At 51.6% G+C, this 18874-nt stretch overlaps 1 protein-coding gene across 1 annotated transcript in view; it reads left to right on the plus strand.

Moving 5' to 3' along the window:
* The first annotated feature begins 1472 nt into the window (after positions 1–1472).
* Positions 1473–18874, plus strand: part of CDON (cell adhesion associated, oncogene regulated) — a 57208-nt gene continuing 39806 nt past the window's right edge. The window contains exon 1 of the mRNA XM_058819018.1: positions 1473–1639. The gene's annotated coding sequence lies outside the window, so the exon portion shown is untranslated. The remainder of the gene's footprint in view (positions 1640–18874) is intronic.

The following is an 18874-nucleotide window of genomic DNA, read 5'->3' on the forward strand; positions in this document are numbered from 1 at the left end:
TCATCTGTGCTAACCCAAATTCTGTTTTATTTGTGGGTGTTTTCTTCAGATTATGGGATTTTTAATCTGTTGAGGATTTTTCTACTCTTCGTTTTCTTACTTTTTTTCCCCTTTCACACTTGTGAAAATAATGACGTCCTACAGGAAACCTCCTGAGGTCTAAAATTAGGGCTGGTAAACACAGGGTAGTGCAGCGCTTTGGTCTCACAGGTTTGCCTGAAAACCATGAGATTTTATTTCAACTCTAGTTTTTCAGGGGGGGTTTAAGCTTATTTTTTCTTTATTTTTAAACATAGCAACTGTGTTTCTTTGCAGTCCATGTGGTGCTGAAGCCTTTCCTGGCGAAACTCTCCTTGGGATAAATCCCTTTCCAGCTACCACTTGTGGATGTGACCAAAACCCAGCAAATTCCCACAAAACAAGGCATGTTTGGCATATTTGGGTCCTTTTGGAAGGGGTCAACGGTTTGGGCACAGTGTGAGCCCTTAATAAAGCCCCTTTTTGCTATTTTTAGCCCGAGTACGGGGTTCTTGGTGGCGTCATCTGGAGAAGGATGATGCATGGAGCATGTGTGGGGGCATTTCCTAGCGCTCTGGAAAGAGCCAGAGCCACTCCCTCACTCCGGCGACACTGAGCACACAGCTGCTCGCGGAGTGGGAGCCGTGGGCTCTCCGGCGTGGGGGCGAGCGGGCGGGCACGGGATGACCCCGGGCGGCCGCGCAGGTGAGCGGCGCTCGGAGGGGGCACAGGGTGCCTGGTGTGTGTGACTGTCGCACACAGGTGACACACAGGTGGCGGGGCCGTGTGGGTGTGGGAGCGCAGGCAGCGGTGCGCGGTCACGGTGCCCGGTCACGCACACGAGGGCACTCCGGCCGGGTGCGCGGTGCCCGGTCCCGCCTTCCCCGTGCCGTGGGTGCCCAGTGCACCTGCTGCTCGGGGCTCGGTGCCGCGGGTGCCGGCTCACATGGACGCCCGGTCCCGGAGGTTCGGGAGCGCCGTGGCGCGGGTCCCGGAGGTTCGGGGCGCGGCTCCCGGCTCACTTGGACGCCCGGTCCCGGCGGTTTGGGGACGCTGTGTGCCGCGGGTCCCGGCTCACACGGATGCCCGCTCCCGGCGGTTCCGGGCGCGGTACCCGGCTCACACGGATGTCCACTCCCCGCGGTTCGGGGGCTTGGTGCCGCGGGTCCCGGTGGTTCGGGTTGCGCTCTGCCCGGCGGCGCACGGACCCCGCGGCGCCCCGCGCGCACGTGCATCCCCTCCACCCCCGTCCCGTGCCCCTTAAAGGGCCCGCACCGCTCCGCTCGCCGCGCGTTCGGGCCGCGCTCACCGCCGCCCGCTCCCTCCCCTCTTCGGGCGGTGGGTCCGCCCGCGGGGCACCCGTGCTCCCCCGCCCCGGCCGGCGTTGGTTCGCTCCGCGGGGCGGGGCGGGGCGGCGGCACCTCCCCCGACACGGGGCGCCGGTGGGAGCGGGGCGGGGAGCGGAGCGCGGGGGGAGATAAGCGGCGCCGAGCGGCCGGGCGGCGCTGGATGGAGGCTCCCGCCCGCCGGGACGCCCGCCCCAGCCTGGAATGTCCTGGCGAGCCGCCGCCGAGCGGCACCGGCACCAGGACCGGGACCAGGGAGGGGGCGCGGCGGAGAGGTAACGCGCGCGCTTCCCGCCGCCGGCGTGCGCTGAGGGGGGCGCGGGCGGGCGCGCGCCGGGAGGGGCGAGCGCGGCTCCTCCGTGAGGGGCGAGCGGGCCCGGGGCGGCCGCAGGTGGCGGCGGCTGTCACCCCGCAGGGCTCGCCCGCGCCGTCCCGCTCCGCTGTGCGCCCTCGGTGCGCGGGGCTGAGCCGCTGCACGGCGCTCCGGGGAGCGGGACGAGCCCTCCGCGCTGCCCGGCTCTGATTTATGGTCTCATTTCGCACGGAACGCGCCTCCACTCCTCTCTATTTGTCATTTAAACGCTGCTCCGCTTGAAGGAGGTGCCGTAGGGGATGGGTTTGGGGTCGCGTCCAGCCTCTTAACCGCTTTAAAATGGTTAATCTCAATGTTTTTAACCTGTAAGGTCACTTTTCTCTGCAATTAGAGCGGTGCAAAGTCAGTCCCTTAGGCACGAGGTGGTGTGTGATGCCTGAGGTCTCTGGCTGTAAAGCATCCTGACATCTTATCTCTGTTATTATTATTTTTATTGCATTAAGCTGCCTACCTTCTTAAAGCCACGCGATTCTTGAATTTTAAGTTACTTTCCCTTGCTTTATCTGTCTCTTTGCCAAAAACAAATATAAATTATATAGTTCCTGACTTCTCATGGAAGAACTTTCCAGCCGTCTGTCCCATGCTTCCAATGCTGATGTTTTTTAAACCAAGAGGGATGTGTGTTTCAGCCGTGACACACTGTCGGGCAGAAAACAGGCAATGTTTATTTTGCTCCCGCCTCGTAACTGTGTAAAGGCTTGGTGAAAGGGTAAATGTGATGGCTTTATGTAGCTTTTTCTTTTTAATTATTATTTTACTGCTTTCCCCCACTGCCTTGCTGCCTCTGGGAAGGAGCGGTCGCGCCGAGCCTGTGGCTGTAAAGCTGTCAGCTCTGAAGGGCTGTTTACTCAGCGAGCTGTATCTTTCACACATGCACCAGAAATACAATTTACCAACCCAAACACAGCCCCGGTCACCGGGGTGACGGGCAGCGTGGACGCTTTGCTTCTCTGGGGTTTTATCCTTCGTGGCCCGGCGTTTTCCTTGAACAAAGCGGGTAATCCTGGGGTGCTGGCGCTCCCAGCCGAGCTGTGGGGAGCCCGTTCGCTTTTTTCCTCATCTCCCCCGAGCCGGGTGTTTTGACAGTCGCGATTTATGGGATGTACAGCCTGCCCGGAGCTGCTTTAAGGAGAAAAAGTGCTTTTGTGGTAGCAGTTGCTGCGGGCGACGGGCAGCTCCTTCTGTATTCCAAAAATTCGCAGCGAACCTTTCCCGGCACAATTTCTTAATGCCTTTCTGTTGAACTTGATATTATTTGCCTTAATTACAGCCAGCATGCTTTTGTTCCACCAAATTAAAGTAGGTGTCGAGAGCATGAGTCAAACACGTTGAAACCAACCCCTGCTTTTTCGGAGCAGCTGCAAGCTTATCTTGTGGGGAGGACTTGGTAATGGAGTGATTAAAAAGAAATAAATATTTTTGACCTGTATTCCCCTTTCCATAAGAAGAGGGAAACCTCTGACTGGCTTGGTCTCCATCCCAGAAAATCCTCAGGCTTGTGGGGAGACCCATGACTGTTGCTCAGAGCTGTTGAAAGCTGGACTCAGATAGAAGGTGGGATTCACCGAGTTACCTATCATGTTAAAAGGTATTTTTTTTCCTCCTCAAGGGGTAGGAAGTGAGATGGGAACTGCTGCGGTGTGGAGGGATTAGTAACTCACCCGAGGATGAGCGGGATGTGGCTTTGTCGCCTGGATTAATGTGATTTACACCCTTAAGCTGCTCCAAGAGCTCGTAAACAGCCGTGCCCGTGTGAGCAAGGTGAAGTGTGGGCGGGCAAGCTCGGGTACACCGCGGGAAGTACCTTGAAGGGCTGGTTTTTGCCCTCCTTCGTGCAGTCTTAGTGATGTCTCATCCTTTTCCTCTAGTTTTCATCCTTTTTGCCCCCTAACTCTCTGTTCTTTGCCACCAAACCCTGGCATAGTGGCAGTGGGGTTTGGGCTGGCCCCCCTGTGTGCCCCCTCTGCTGGATCGCTGGGCTGCTCTGGTGCTAAAATTCTTGGTTTTTACCCCAAAACTGAGGAGGGGATGGAAAAAAGACTTGCAAGGAGAGGCCTGACTGCAGGGCAAGTCCCACCAGTGCTTTCATTATCTCAAGGTGTGCTGTAAGCCCATAAATGAGGCTCCTGCTTACTTTGGCTTGCTGGTGTGCCAGAGGAATAAGGCAGCTGTGCTCTGACTTCAGGTGATGTCACTTGAGGATTTTAACTGTCAGAGCTTAAAAATACCCTGGCTTGTTTAAAGACTGCTTCTGCAGATGTGGAAATGGGGAAGCAAAGCAGTGGATTGTGAGTGCACAGCCACGTCAGGCTCCAGCATTTCATAAATCCCTCTCTGCCTGTCCCACAGCAGAACTGCTCTGCCTGACAGCCCTCAGGTGTACCATGAGCAGGGCATTAATTGGTGGGTGCTCAAGATGAGGCACTGCCATGAGCTGCAGACCAACAAAATTAGTGCCAAAAACTAATGGGGAAACATGATGATTAGTTAGTTTTGTGAATAAAGCTGTTTTCTGATGCCATGGTACAGTCACAGCACTTTCTGGTGTACGGTGTTGGTGTGACTGGGTGTGCTGTGATTTCAGGTTGTTTGCAGGGCTGGGTGTGAGGAGCTGTGGGTCAGGGGCTGCTCTCTGGGTGTTTGTATGTGCACATGGAATGAGCTGTATTGAGAAGGTTCCCTGTGAGCTGTTTCTAGTTCTATGTGTAAAAAGGCATTGAGCTTCACCTGGATTTCCCATATCACCCACCAAACCCACTCTTCACACCTGCTCCAAGAGCTCCTTTACCTCCTCTGTTTCTGCCAGTCTTTGAGCCTGTGGTGGAACCTCCTGCTCTGCATTTTCCTCGTTCCCATGCCCACAGATGTGACTCTGGGTGGGTTTCATTGCAGTGCTGTGGCTTGGCACACAGTTCTATCCAAAATGACATGGGACTGTGGTGAACCTGTTGGTGAGATTTCAAACTTTGGGTTTAGTACCAGAAACTCTTGGATTGAGCAGGTTTTGACCCACAAACCTGCTGAGATTGATTATCTCAGGTAATGTTTTTTTTATGGAATCGCTTTAATTGGTGACTTGGAAATTGAATGTCTTTTGTTAGGCAACCTCTCATTTGTATAAATGAATTGATACTGTAAACTTGCCCTTTGTACACAGAGTCAGGCTTTTGTCTCCTGCCTTGCTTATGAGCTGCTGAGTAGTGAGTGGCTCCCTTGAGCCGAGTTCTGCCCCTGCCTCCTCCCTGCAGTGGTCTGCTGTCAGTTCTCTGGTTCTTGGCTTTTCGGTGGGCTGGGGAGCTTCAGAACCAATTTCCGTCTACAGGTGGGGTGAGACTGAGCTAGAAACCTTGTTTCAAGTGGAACGGGTCAATTTCCTGGAAATTTCCTCCTTAAATGGGAATTTGCAGCTTGCCTTGCAATCCTGACTCTCAAGCTGGTACTTGGGCACCAAAATGTGTTCTCTGTCCACTATTTTGCTATTTTGACATATTTTGTTAATTTGGACCTATTTTGTTGTTTAGGCTGGTACTTGGTTGGTTCTCCAGGTGTTTTCCTATTCACTTTCTGCTCTCCTGGAGGCCTCCCTGAGCAAACCCTGCTGTTGTGTGTCCCCTTGTCCTGCATTATTTGCTCTGGGATGGTGTTTGTCTTTGACAAAGTCAGCAAAAACCTCTTTGCTGTGTCACTTTGGCTAGTGCGAGGTCTCCAACTATGCTGGCCCAAGAATTTCTAGACTAGGTAGTTTCCTGTGTGTGTACATGTTCACTTTTTTCAGTTGAGTGTTCTTCCAGTAATTTCCTTGGTAGATGGCTCAGTACAGCTTCCAGTGTGTCAGAGTTTTCCACTTGTGTTCCCTAGCTCGCTTCTCCCTCTCTGCTGGGGCTGATGATTCTCATTGACAGCCACCACTTTCAGGGAGCTGCTTGTTCAGCCCAGTAAGGGATTGAGCCTTGTACATCCACACCACCTGCCATTTCCATTAAGCCCAAACTCATTCTTTCTATGTGAGAAATATCTGCTGTCTTTCAACAGGAGGGAAAACAATCATGTAAGGTGGGTTGTTTTCCCATTTTCCATACCTATGAGATGTCTTGGAGCTCTTCTAGCCAGGTGGGACTCTATTTCTTTTCTTTTTTCCCCCTCCCCAGCTGCTTGGGCGCAGTTTCACGTTTCAGCTCCCTCTGAGGGCTGGCTGCTGCAGGAGGTGGCAGGTACATTCCTGCCTCTTCCCTGCTGCGGGAATCCAGTGCTGGAGCAGCCCCAGGGGAGTGACTCCAGCTAACCCTTCAGAAAAAACAAAAAGTACCCAGGCCCCAAACTTTCCTGGATCTTGCCCTGCAGTTAGAGTTGTTAAATCTTCCACTTGGATGACTGGGATTGCCCTGAGGGGCTGGAGGGGGGATGGCCCCTTTTGGCAGCACTGGCTTCCAAATTGGCTTTGCTGTCTCCTGGTCCTGTGTGCTCGCTCTGCTGCTCAGCCAAGGGTGGGTGCCTTCAGAGAGGGAGGGGATCTGGCCTGGAAATGCCCATTTGAACCAGTCCAGCTCACAGAAGGAGCATGGAAAAAGGATAAAATAATTCCCTAAAGCTCAGAGTGAGCAAGGCCAGCTTGGCTGGGATGTTGCCATCAGCTTGGCAGCAGGAGGGAGCTGGGGCAGGGAAGGAGAAGGAAACTGAGACCATCCTTTGGCATGGCTGAGAGGTGAAGCCACACCCTCGGCCTCACCTGTCTCTCTGATCACCTCTGTGATTTATACCCTGGGTTCTGCTGTTTAGTTTCCCCACAGACTCCAACCATTGGATCTGATAATGAACCAAGTGGTTGAGTCTTATTTGTTTAATTCAAAGAGCAGTTTAATGCTTCCTTCCTTGCAGTCTATGGAGGCTCTGCCTTGCAGCCTGTGGTTTTCTTTGCAGTAAACCTATAAAATACCAAGACAAGGACTAAAAGGCTTGAGTTGTGAGCAGCTTGTCATTGAAACAGTCTTGGCAAAGAGGCTGAGCACCACAAATTCACATTTTTGGAGGGGTTCACAGGTGTTTTGTCTCTGCAAAGGTGTATGAGGGTTGTGTTGCCTGTCAAGCATTCCCTGCCAGCTCTCCTTCTGTGTGCTGGTGAGCCCTGGGCGTCGAGGGCTGCCAGCTCCAGCCAGAGGGGAGCTCTGGGCAGCTTCTTGGCCCCCCTTAATCTTAGACGAAGAACAGCCAGATCCTGAATGTCTCTGTAATCGCTCTGTGGCATCTGCTGAAGCACCAAAGTACAGACATGCTGGCCATGTCCAGCCTCCTGGAGTTGCTGTTATATTCTCTGTAGACACCTTCTAGCTGGAGATGTTCCTGCAGGGGGATGGGATGGCACCAGGGGGTTTTGTTTCCCAGTCTCCAGTGAGTTAAAGTAACCATTTATGGTTTCTTTCTGAGTAAAAGGCCTCACTCTAAAGAAACTTGCAATAAATTAATCTTTTTTCCATGCCAGTTTGGATGGTGAGGACCCAGGTGACTGTTCTTCTCCTGGGGAACAAAAACAATGGAAAGGGGACAGTTCATGTGGCCCCTTCTGAAACAAACAGTGATTGTTTGGAATAGAAATGCCCAGCTTGCTTCCAGACCAATCCACTTGAAGTTACTGCAGACAGGTGGTATGTTTTCAGTTTTTAATTTCTTTTTTCTTTTTTTTTTTCCTTGCTTGTTGTTAGTGGAGAGCTGATAGATCGGCCCAAATAAGGCCATGAGCAAGGCTGGCCATTTCCAGGAGGATCCACAGACAGTCAGTGCATGACTTGTTGCCTTTATCTCTGAGATCAGGAGATTCCTTTGCAGTGATGGATTAATCCACCCTTGAGTGAATAATATTACTGAGAACAAGTAGGAGCCAGCGCTCCAAACAGATGATTTGTTCAGTACGTGTGTGCCTCCCCTCCCCCTCTGAAAAGCATCTTTCTTCACCGTTTCATTCAGCCTGTTGAAACCTCCCAGCAACCTGTGTCTGCCCCAGCCCTGCCAGGATGGGGCTGTGCCAAAGGCCTGTGCTCCCAGGTGCAGGGAAGATAAACCAGGATGGAGAGAAGGAGCCCGTGGGCTGCTGGGCTGTGATGTCACCTGTCTGCTCTGGCCATGACATCACCTGTCTGCACGTCCTGGCTGTGGGTGGGAGTGTTGGTGCTGGCACCTGCCTGGGCTGAGCTTGCACAGCTCTGGTCCCTCCTGGCAGTGACTGTACCCCAGGGTGAGCTTGCACAGCTCTGTCCCTGCTGGCAGTGACTGTACCCCTGGCTGAGCTTGCACAGCTCTGGTCCCTCCTGGCAGTGACTGTACCCCAGGGTGAGCTTGCACAGCTCTGTCCCTGCTGGCAGTGACTGTACCCCTGGGTGAGCTTGCACAGCTCTGGTCCCTCCTGGCAGTGACTGTACCCCAGGGTGAGCTTGCACAGCTCTGTCCCTCTCTGGCAGTGACTGTACCCCTGGCTGAGCTTGCACAGCTCTGGTCCCTGCTGGCAGTGACTGTACCCCTGGGTGAGCTTGCACAGCTCTGGCCCCTGCTGGCAGTGACTTTGGCAGCTCATATGGTGGGTCTTGTTGCTTTACCATCTTGGAATGCATCAGGAGCATGGACTGCTCCTGTTGATAGGCTCCGAGAAGGTGTGAGATGCCTTGCACTGCTCCAGTCCTCTGGCAGTGACTGTACCCAGGGTGAGCTTGCACAGCTCTGGTCCCTCTCTGGCAGTGACTTTGGCAGCTCATATGCTGGGTCTTGTTGCTTTACCATCTTGGAATGCATCAGGAGCATGGACTGCTCCTGTTGATAGGCTCCGAGAAGGTGTGAGATGCCTTGCACAGCTCTGGTCCCTGCTGCAGTGACTGTACCCCAGGGTGAGCTTGCACAGCTCTGGTCCCTCTCTGACAGTGACTGTCCCCAACATGAGGCAGCGGGCTCTGCATCCAGGAGAAGCTGTGTAGAGGAGCTGGAATATTGGCACTGGGGGAGTGAACTCACTGAGCACAAGGGGATGGCAGTGGCTGGCTTTGAACAGAAATAAGAAATAAGATATTTAGAAAGAAGGCTCTTCAGTTGTGCCAGGGCAGAGCTGTAACTCATCAGCAGAACCACAGCTTCTGGAGATGTCCTAGAGCCGGACACCAAGGGCTTAAGTAACACATGGATAGTCCTTGTTAGCACACCCCCAGTATAGGAGACAAGGCTGGAAGGGAGTTGTGCAGCTACAGCAGTGGAATTCATGTAGTGAGATCTGTTATCATCCCTGTGGATACGCTGGAATAATTCTCTGGCAGCTCATATGCTGGGTCTTGTTGCTTTAACATCTTGGAATGCATCAGGAGCATGGTCTGCTCCTGTTGATAGGCTCCAAGAAGGTGTGAGATGCCTGGGGCTCCTCCTGCTCAGGGACCCCCCCAGGCAGTCACAGTCTTACTGAGAAAAGCTTTGATAGCTCAAGGTCAAGTTGGTGAAAGTCTCCAGCTTTGGGAACTTTTCCCCAAAGCTTTCCTTGCTTTTCCCCACAAGCTTTCCTCGTATCATGAGTGCCAGCAGCCTTGCCTTGATCCCATTCTCTTGGGGTGTGGGATTGGAAGCATTGGTGGCAGCTTTCAGCTGTGTTTTGGAGAGTTTCTGTGCTCTGTGGGGTGAAGATAACCCATTTAAAATGGCATTCTCCCTCTGGAGAACGGGCTCTGCTGCTGTTGGCTGTACATAATTTCTGGGAGCTGAGGAGTTTTGCTGTGTAATGTTCCAACTGCATGTAGATTAAATGTATTGCGGAGTCAAAATAAACAATAGCATGTGGTTTTCCTTTGTTCCCCCCCTTCCCCGCAATGAGAGTTCACAAAAGTTCTTGAATTAGGGCTCTGCGTGCCATACGCTCAAGCGTAGGCTCAAATTTTCATAAAGCTTGCTGAGGGCTGTTACTGCTGGGGAGCACTTTCTCCTTTGGGATGGCTTTGGAAATCTCTTTTTCTCAGGAGCTTTTTCTGAAGGTGTGTTTTAGTGCAGCACTCGGATGCTTGCTGCCTTAAATGCTTTGCAGTGACAATATATTGCAGCTTGATGGAGATTTGAGACTCCTCTAATAAAATGCAAGAGAAGGAGGAAAACCCCGAGGGTTTTTTGGAACAGAAGATGTTTTCTGTTCCTGCCACTAATCTCTGTTGCAGAATGAAATAGGAATGTATACTTTAAATCTCTGTCAGGGTGTAGAAGGAAGCTGGCAACGGATGTAATCAAAAATGTTATTATCAAAACTCTCTAAGTATGTTGAAATTTCAAACTTAATGATATAATTTTAAATTCAGCTATTCAGACTGAGGCATGGTTTTGGGGTGCAGATTGCACTTCCAAATTGTGCATGAAGATGGACCAGAGAGGGGTTTGGAGCAGACTGTAGGTAGTGGGTACTGCAGTGGAATGGCTGGAGTCTTCAGCCCTGTGATTTCCAGTGACTGGGGTGGCAGCATTAAATTGAGGTGTGGTTTTCTAGATTAAGGACTTTGTGGCTGAGCACTTAAAAAAGGGTCCAGTTTCCAAGTTAGCATTTTTTCTAATTAGTGCGTTTGCAGTGGCTTGTACGTAACCAGCACGTGTAGAAAGTGTATGTGTTCAGAGTTTGTCTGAAACAGCTCTGGGCACAGTGAACATGAGAAAGCACACCAGATCTAATGTGCAGCAGCAAAGACTCTACCTAGTGAAAAAGGAGACAGAAAGTTTCCAGCCTTAGACTTGGAATAAGGGAACTGTGAGTAACCTTCACCCTTGTGACCCTTCAGCCTCGAGCGGAGAGGCTGCAGGTTTGAGGATGCAGAAGAAGCTCAAGTCCTTCTCTGAGCCAAAGGTGTGAAGCTGTTTATTTTCACTGGGACAATGTATATATTGCAGGAGGCAGATGCTCGCCTGCTTAACCCAAGCACTCTCTGCTTATCTGGGCTCTGGCGAGTGTACAAGTGTTGTCCCTTCTAATCCCCCAACATTAAACAGTCCAGGCACCTTTCCCTGGCTGAGCCTGGGACTGCTTTAAAAAACACACAGAGAGAAGCCAACAAGAAAGAAACATTTGCTTTCTTTGCCAAGTTTAAATGAAGACTAATGCCGTGGTGCTGCTTAATCTTGTTTTTCTTGCTATCTGATGGATGCTAACGTGGGATGGAATCAATCCCGGCAGCCGGTTATCTTTGCAGGGCCCCCATGTTGCTGAGCTCGGCATTCGAGTCTCGTGGGGGAGTTGATTTGCTATGAAGAGTCTGGAAATTTCTTCCTACGTGGTGAAGCTGTGGCTGGGGCATCCATCTTCCTTTGGGAAGGTGTCTCCAGGAATTGCCAGCCTGCTGTTGGACGTCCAAACAGAAATCCTGTTCGGCAGAGCGGGATGTGTCTGAGCGAGTGAGAACAGGGCACAGTCAGGTGAACCTGGCGGAAATTTCTCCCTGGTCCCTGTGATGAAACTCAACTCCTTTCCTATCAGTCACTCGTGTTTGAACTGGTTCTGCTGGGAGCAGCTGCCATGGCCCCATGGCAGGAGGAGGTTTGGGCTCTGACTCACGACCTGCCACTGTGAGGGTGCTGCCCTGAGTGCCCCCAGCCCTGGGCAGGGGTCCCTGCTGCTGGCTGGGCTGGGCTTGGCTGCAGTGAGTGGAGCAGGAGGGCTGCAGGAGCCAAACCCTCAGGCCAGAGCTTCATGATGACTGCTGGATCAAGGCTCTCCTTCGCTCTGCTGGCATGAGGAAGGAGGCGGGAAGCTACACCGGTGCTGGGTTGTGCAACACCACTGAGCAAAGCCAGCCCAAAGCCTCCCTCTCTTTCCCCCATGTTCCACTATCCCTCTCCTTGCCTGGAAGCCAGGTTGGTTTGTTGTAGCAAACCTGGCCTGACCAACACAGTTTTTAATTTCTTTTTCTGCTGAGCTGCTGCTTTTATCTGGGCCTGAGGCAAAGGGGCTCCTTTTGCTAAGCAATATTGTCAGTTGTGTCAGGATTCCTTCCCTCGAGGTGAAGAAGTGCAGGAGTGTGCGTTTGCCAGAGAGCTCGGACTTCAATTTTGAAACCAGGTTTGGTCTTTTGAGCATGGGGGAAGGGAGGGGAGGAGAGCAGTAAAACTGAATTACTGTAAGGCTGGAGGATGGATTGTGTGAAGGCTTGTTTTAATCGGGGGAGGAAAGGCCGGGGTCTTTCCTGCTCTCTCCCTCAGCTGTCCCTGGTTAGCTGGTTTGCTTTTTAATAAGCATTGTTCTGCCTGGAGCCTGGGTCCAGCAGCAGGGAGTGTTGGCATTGCCTGTGACAGCGTGTGGACAGCTGTAACAAGGGGGGAAGCAGTGACTTGGAGTGCAGGGCAGCACTTTTGTGTAGAAAGCAGAGCCCAGATGGGTCTGTTGCTGCAGCCTGAGCACAGTTCCAGCACAGTGAATTCTGAGGTGCCTAACGACCGTGCTGTAACACAGGCTTGGCTCTCTGCTTCCAGTGCACCTCCCATATCCTGCAGCCATGAGTTCACAGGCTCCTAATTGCCTATGATGTAAGACAGCAGTAGATGAGGTTGCTATAAATTCTGGCTGCAGGTGTGGATTTAATGGCTGTGCTTCCCTTTAAGGGCTCACGGATACCATGGATCCCTGCAAGTTACAACAGAGCGACTTGGACTGGGGCTAGCACAGCTAAAAGAACCCATTTGTCTGCGTTTTTTAGAGCTCTTGCTTGCTGGAGGCTACCAAAGGACGAGGTGTCAGTGTTCATCTGGAATTGCCTGGGGAATGAGCTTGCTGTCCTCTAACAGAGCTCAGCCATGGTTCTAATTCTTTCCATCAATGTTCTCTCAGGGCTAAACCACCCAGGTGAGAGAATGTCACTGGAAGGGGACCTTTGGGCAGCTTGTGTGGACACAAGCACCTTTGTCTGAGAGTATGGCAGCTTTTTCTGATGACCAGTGCAGGACTCTGGTTCTTCTAGTCCTTTTTATTTTTTATTCATGCTGGATTCTGGTTTTAGAAACCATAGACAAATAATAATCATGGGTGACGGTCCTTGACATGCACAATGCAAGCTTTTTGGAGGGGAAAAATCCACCCCCTGAGGCAGTTACTCCAGCTTGCTGAGGTGTGTGCACCTGTAGCTTGGATAATTAGGATGGTGAGTTCCCTAGCTCCTTTGAGAAAAGGGGCATGGCTTGCTTGCAGTTTGGTTTTGTATATTTTTCTTCATTTTTGCACACATTCTTGCAGCCCAGGGTTTATTCAACATACCAGGGTGTTGCTTCATGAGTTGAGCTGAGGCCTCACGCTGTCCAAGTACTAAGTTCCTGTTCTTGGATGTCCATTCCCAGCCCCTCCTTTGGGCTGGTGCTCCAGGACTGCATGGGGAGCTGAAACTGCTCCCTCATCCAGGTGAAAACTGAACCTCATTTTTCCTCTGGCTGAGTTTTCAGCTGGATCTGCCAGCAGATCTGACTCGCTGGCCGCAGGATCCCTGCTGCAGATAGGGGAGTGCAAGCCAGGTCCTGAAGGAAGGTGTTGCTGCCCTCCTCGGCAGCGGCCCATCTTTAAATTGGCTGAAAAACGGGTTGCGAAATCTCATTCTTGCTAAAAACCAGAGCTGGAGAAGGAAAGCAGGCGCCTCTCTCCGAGGCTGAGGCCAGCCTGAGGAAGGAGGGCAGGGGTCTTGGCCCAAGGACCCTTGCAGGGACATGACTGAAGGCAGCAGAGCTGGCACAGGTGTCCCTTCAGTGGAATGGCACAGGTGTTGAGCTAAATGTGGGGAAGAAAATGGAAATATGAGGCAAAGTAGTGCCGAAGCAGGAGAGATAAAGATTGGGGGGGGGGGGGGGGGCTCGAAGAGCGAAGGGTGAGAATTTTGTATGTATTTGGCCTAGTGTGATAGAACTGTTAAGCTAATGATACCCTTAGCTCCCTTGGGGGCTGAAAGCCCTGATTTAGGCATTTAAGCATAATTGCAGCCCAGCAGAACTATGTATCAGGCTAATGCTCTGTTCTCTGGCTTCCCCGAGGCCAGAGGAGGCAGGAGCCATTCCCACTTCATTAGTGTGGCAGCAGGGGGACTGTCTCAGCTCCTTTGCTGAAGTTAATAATAAAATTAAACTAATTGTTATGCCTGTTTGTGGAGTGGAAAGTGTGGCTTCTGGGATGATTTATTTATTTTTCTCCTGATGCCTGTCTCTCTGTGACCGGTGTAGGAATGGCAGGATGGGAGCCCCAGCTCTCCCCCCTGGGAGCACAGATGTGTCTCGGGAGCAGAGTCGTGACTCGGGAGTGTTTTCAGCTCTGTGTGCTGAGGCACAGTACACAAACTGTTAAATTTCCTTCCCTCAGCTCCCAGATCCATTCCTCCAGTCCATGCCAAAGCATGCGTTCTTCTATCAAGACCATATGTACGCCAGGACCAAGGTTCTAAAGTCAAGGTGTTTTTGAAATATTGGAGTGCAAATTAAGGATCAGAGTAATCTTAACTGTCTTCTAAAAAAAAAAAAAAATCTCTATCAGTCTCACGTATAACTCAAAAGATTAATGGAAGGCTAAACTTTGATCCAAGTCCAACAGCTGATACCAACCATGAGACTTTCCAGGCCTGGAATCAAAATAGAAAAATCCAATAAAAAATGTCTCCTTCTGCATCTTTGAGGCACACAGCCTCTTGGCCATGGTTTGGGCTATTACTGCTATTTTTTCCTCAGTTTTGCTTAACCTCTTCTTGTTTCACTTTTGTCCTGTGCCACTGGACCTTACCTAGAGCAGTTTGAGTAAATTAATGACAATATTTAGGGTGTTTGATAGCTTGGTAGGAAACACATCTGCCTGATTATTGAGAAAGACCAGCAGGATGTGAGATCCCCTGTCCTCTCTGGGGCTCAGTCACTGTCTCGTTTGCTCAGCACTGTTTGTTTTTCCTGCCATCTGCCACCCGAGCAAACACTTGCTCTGTATTTTGACAAAAATATCAACTTTCAGGTCTTTAAGGTCCCTTCCAATTCAAGCCATTCTGTGAACAGTGATGTGTCATTAGAAATTCCTGCACAATTGATAAGGGACTTTAGCCTCAGAGTTGTTCTTTGGATTCATCACCGATTCATGGGGGGTTAAATGGTGTGAAGCAAGAAAAAAGCTCATGCAAGGCTGCTTATAAAAATAAATGTTACCTAAAAAGAGGTAAAAATATCAATTGAATCCTTAGTGGGAATTGGCATAGGAAGCACTTGGATCTGGCTTAGCCCTGGGTATGGGCAGAAATGTGGAGGCATTACTGAAATCCAAGCTGAGGATTGCAAAGTTTGAGCAACTGTAATTTCTCTCCTTTATTCAGGAGATCCTTATCCTTCTGATAAGGATCTGGAGGGTGCACTTTCATTTGTTTAAAATGCAATAAATAAATATGAACAGAACATCAAAGGATGCTTTTTCTTGTAATTTTTTAGTGCCTCTCCCCTCAGTGTTTCTGTGAATCCCTGGGCGTCCGTTTCATTGTGTTCGACCCGTTTGTCTCTCATGCTTGGTTTATAGGGTTACTGTCAGCAAACTGATTTTTCTGGGGTTTTCCCTTTCACATGTTTTTTTTTTTTTTTTGCATTAAGAAAATCCCAGGTGTATGGGACTGTTCGGCAGAGTTCTGTGTGTTTCCTAAAAGCACATGGAAAATCCTTTTGAAGAATGTAATTTTATTGCTTACACTCACAAAATCCTCTCTTTGGTGATGCCATAATTCCAACACAAATGCTTAATTACGGTATTTTTTTACAAAATCCCCGACCCTTCTGTAGCTGCCTGGCTCCTTATCTCAGGCACTCGGCTTCCTGTGATTTAGTAGCACACAAACTGCAGCTCCAGTGCTCGAGGTGGAGAGGGGTAAAACGGGAGCACTTGAATGTTTTCTGCCCAAGCTGTGATTACAGCCCGGCGTTTCCCGGCGCTCGAGCCTTCTCTTCGGAGTGTAATTAGGAACACATTGATTCTTATTGCAGCTGGCAGCTGCTCGCTATTGCCTTTTTCAGCTTCTGACCCCCATAGTCCCGCTGACCTTTCCTGGGGTTAGTCGTAGGCCCTTTTCATTGTGATGGGCTCGAAGTGGCTCATGTGGAGTTGATTATTTCCTTGCTTGTCTGGCCTTTTTGGTGCCATAACTCCAAGTCACTTCCATTTTTTTCCCCTGCTTTTGGCTGACCACAGTGAAAGGAAATGCTTTTGCTGGCGACAGGATCGGTTTGCACGCTTGACTGACTCGATTGAGACCCTGAAAGGGGGGGAGGGGGAGGGTAATGAACACTGTAGGTGCTGCATTTGCTTTTTAAAGGTTGATGTTAATGATTGAGTGGTCATTAGGCATTCATAAAAATGAGGCTTCGTTGCCTTTTGGCTCTCGGAGCCGCGCGGGTTGGCATTAGGGGCGCGTCTGTCGCATCCCGCGGGCCGCGGTGGCTTCGGGAGCGGCGCGGTGGGTGCGGAGCCTCCGCTGTCACCTGCGTGGTACAGCCCTGGAGCACTCCGCTGCCACCTGCATGGTACCGCTGGGCTGTCCCATCCCCGGAGCGCTCCGCTGTCACCTGTGCAGCAGCACCGGGCTGTCCCATCCCCAGAGTGCTCCACTGTCACCTGCGCTGTCACCTGCGCGGTACCGCCGGGCTGTCCCATCTCTGGAGCGCTCCGCTGTCACCTGAGCTGTCACCTGCGCGGTACCGCCAGGATGTCCCAGCCCCGTCACCTGTACGGCACCACCGGGTGTCCCAGCCCCGTCACCTGTGCAGCATCACCTGGCTGTCCCAGCCCTGTCACCTGTGCAGCATCACCTGGCTATCCCAGCCCTGTCACCTTTGCGCCCCCCCGGGCTGTCCCGGCCCTGTCACCTTGTCACCTCTGCAGCCCCACCGGGCTGTCCCATCCCCATCACCTTTGTGGCACCACGGGGCTGTCCCAGCCCCATCACCTGTGCGGCACCACGGGGCTGTCCCATCCCTGTCACCTGTGCGGCACCACCGAGCTGTCCCGGCCCCGTCACCTTTGTGGCACCACGGGGCTGTCCCAGCCCTGTCACCTTTGCGCCCCCCCGGGCTGTCCCGGCCCCGCAGTGCCCGGGATAACCCGCGCAGGTTCCCCTCCGAAGCCGCGGGCAGGCTGCCGGTGGCTGCCGGTGGCTGCGGGGCTGGAGCCCGCTCCTCCCAGCCCCGAAAGCTAATGAAGTCTATGTGCCAGCTGTTACACTCATTTTGCCAGACCCCAGGAGGACAGCATGAAGACAGTCAGTGATCAAAGGCTCTGGAGATCACTGAGGAGCCGAGCGGCAGGAATGTCTGATTGCTTTCTCTTGGAATGCCACAGGCTTCAATACCTCCTTTTTTCTTTTTTTTTTCTTTTTTTTTTTTTTTTTTTTAAGGTGTCTTGGTGTGAGATTTAATGATCTAACTCAGCTTGCTCACGCTGAAGCCAGAGTATTTTACTTAATTTAAGGGGATTCATTTGCTCTAAATTTAGGTGGTTTGAAAACTTGTGGGGTTTGTTGTACTGATAACAAGTTAAAATGAAGTTTTTCTTGCTAATTCTAATAAATGACCTAGGGGGGAAAAATCCCAATTTGCTGAGCTTTGGGTGTTAAATCACATATGGCACTATAAAGTGAGGTGAGATAAATCAATTTTGAGTTGATGCTGTTTAGGAAAAATGGGAAATGTGTGTATCCAAAGCTGGTACACTGCAGAGGGCTGTCACAGTGCAGCTGGTGAGCAGAGCCGTCCCCGAGGCTCAGTCACTTTTTCCTTGGGCTTCTTAGCAAAGGCTGTCAGCTCCTGGAGGCAGAGTGGGCAACCTGAATAACTCCCTCTGTTCCCGAGCATGCTGTTTCCTTCCTCCTCCTCCTCCTTCTGCTCTACCCAACATTTATAGAACCTGGAACAGGTTTGGGTAGTGCAGAAACCCTTCCTCATTTAGCTGCTCCTCATGGAACAGCTCAGTGAAGGTTGGGAGAGTGTTGGAGCGGGCAGTGATGGAGCAGGAGTGCATCAACACATCGAGGTGGGGTGGTGGCTTTTGGGAAGGGAGGTCCTGGTGGTGTCCTGCCAGCTGGTCTGAGATGGCAGGAAGATGATTCAGGGAGCTGAACCAAAATGGGGATGAGATAATGCTCTTTTCATAGTGACTCTGCCCTCAGCTGCAAGGGTGGAGAGAAGTTCACGGTCCAGTAAATAAGTGGGGCAGGATCAGTGTTTGGAAGGACACAGGAGCTTGGCACCATGGGAATGCCTGGCAAACAGCATTTTGTCATCTTCTAGAGTGTGTGGAGGGCAAACTTGGGTAGGAGTGAGTTAATTTGGAGGTGAGGGCTAAGTTACAGTGCCAGACCAGGCCTGTGAGCTGTACATTGAGGACCACTGGTTTATGGAGAAGCAGCGACAAACACGAAGCTTTGGGAAGGGACAGGAGGGTCACTGCTAGGGCTGCAGAAATCCTGGCTGCTCTGCTGCCTGTGCCTCAGTAGGGTGCTTCAGTGAGCCCACAAGCTGCTCTCTGGTCCAGGGTGACCCGTGGCCATCCTGGTGAGGTCTCCAGGCCATGCCAGCTGTGTGCCAGGCTGTTGTGCCATTCTGGTGTTGGGGACAGCCCTGCTCCCGTGCTGGGAAACCACTGGTGAACTGTGCCCTCCCCTCTGTTTGCGGTTAGAGGTGATAGATTATTTTTCTGCCTGTGCATAGCATTCCAGAGGTTGTGGGGCTGAAACTGGGAGCTGCTGGACTCCTGTGCCCACAGCTCTGTGCTGAGGGGTTCCTTTCATAAAAGGACTTTTCTTCTTTGACAAACGAGGCACACAGCTAGAGTGTGTCATGTGCAGAAATGCTTCATCTTACTAATTATGTGCAGAAGTAGCAGACACAGGTTTCTGGGTGCCCCTGTTTGTGCAGGATGCTTCCTGGGGCAGGCATCCATTGGAATGGTCGGGATGACCTCCCTGTGACACAGGTCTGTTATCTTCCTTGTTTCCCTTGATCCATGAGCAATAACATACTTCAGAGCTGACCAGGAGGTCAAGTGCTGCATGAAGATAACTGGAGGATGACTTTAGGTGAAGAGGTCTGGGTGGAAGTAGGAGAAATGTGGCCTTTGCCATGCTGTGTCTTTCTGCTGGGCTGGAGAAATGGCCAGTGAAAG

The sequence above is a fragment of the Ammospiza caudacuta genome, chromosome 23, assembly GCF_027887145.1.
Source record: "Ammospiza caudacuta isolate bAmmCau1 chromosome 23, bAmmCau1.pri, whole genome shotgun sequence".
NCBI lineage: Eukaryota > Metazoa > Chordata > Aves > Passeriformes > Passerellidae > Ammospiza > Ammospiza caudacuta.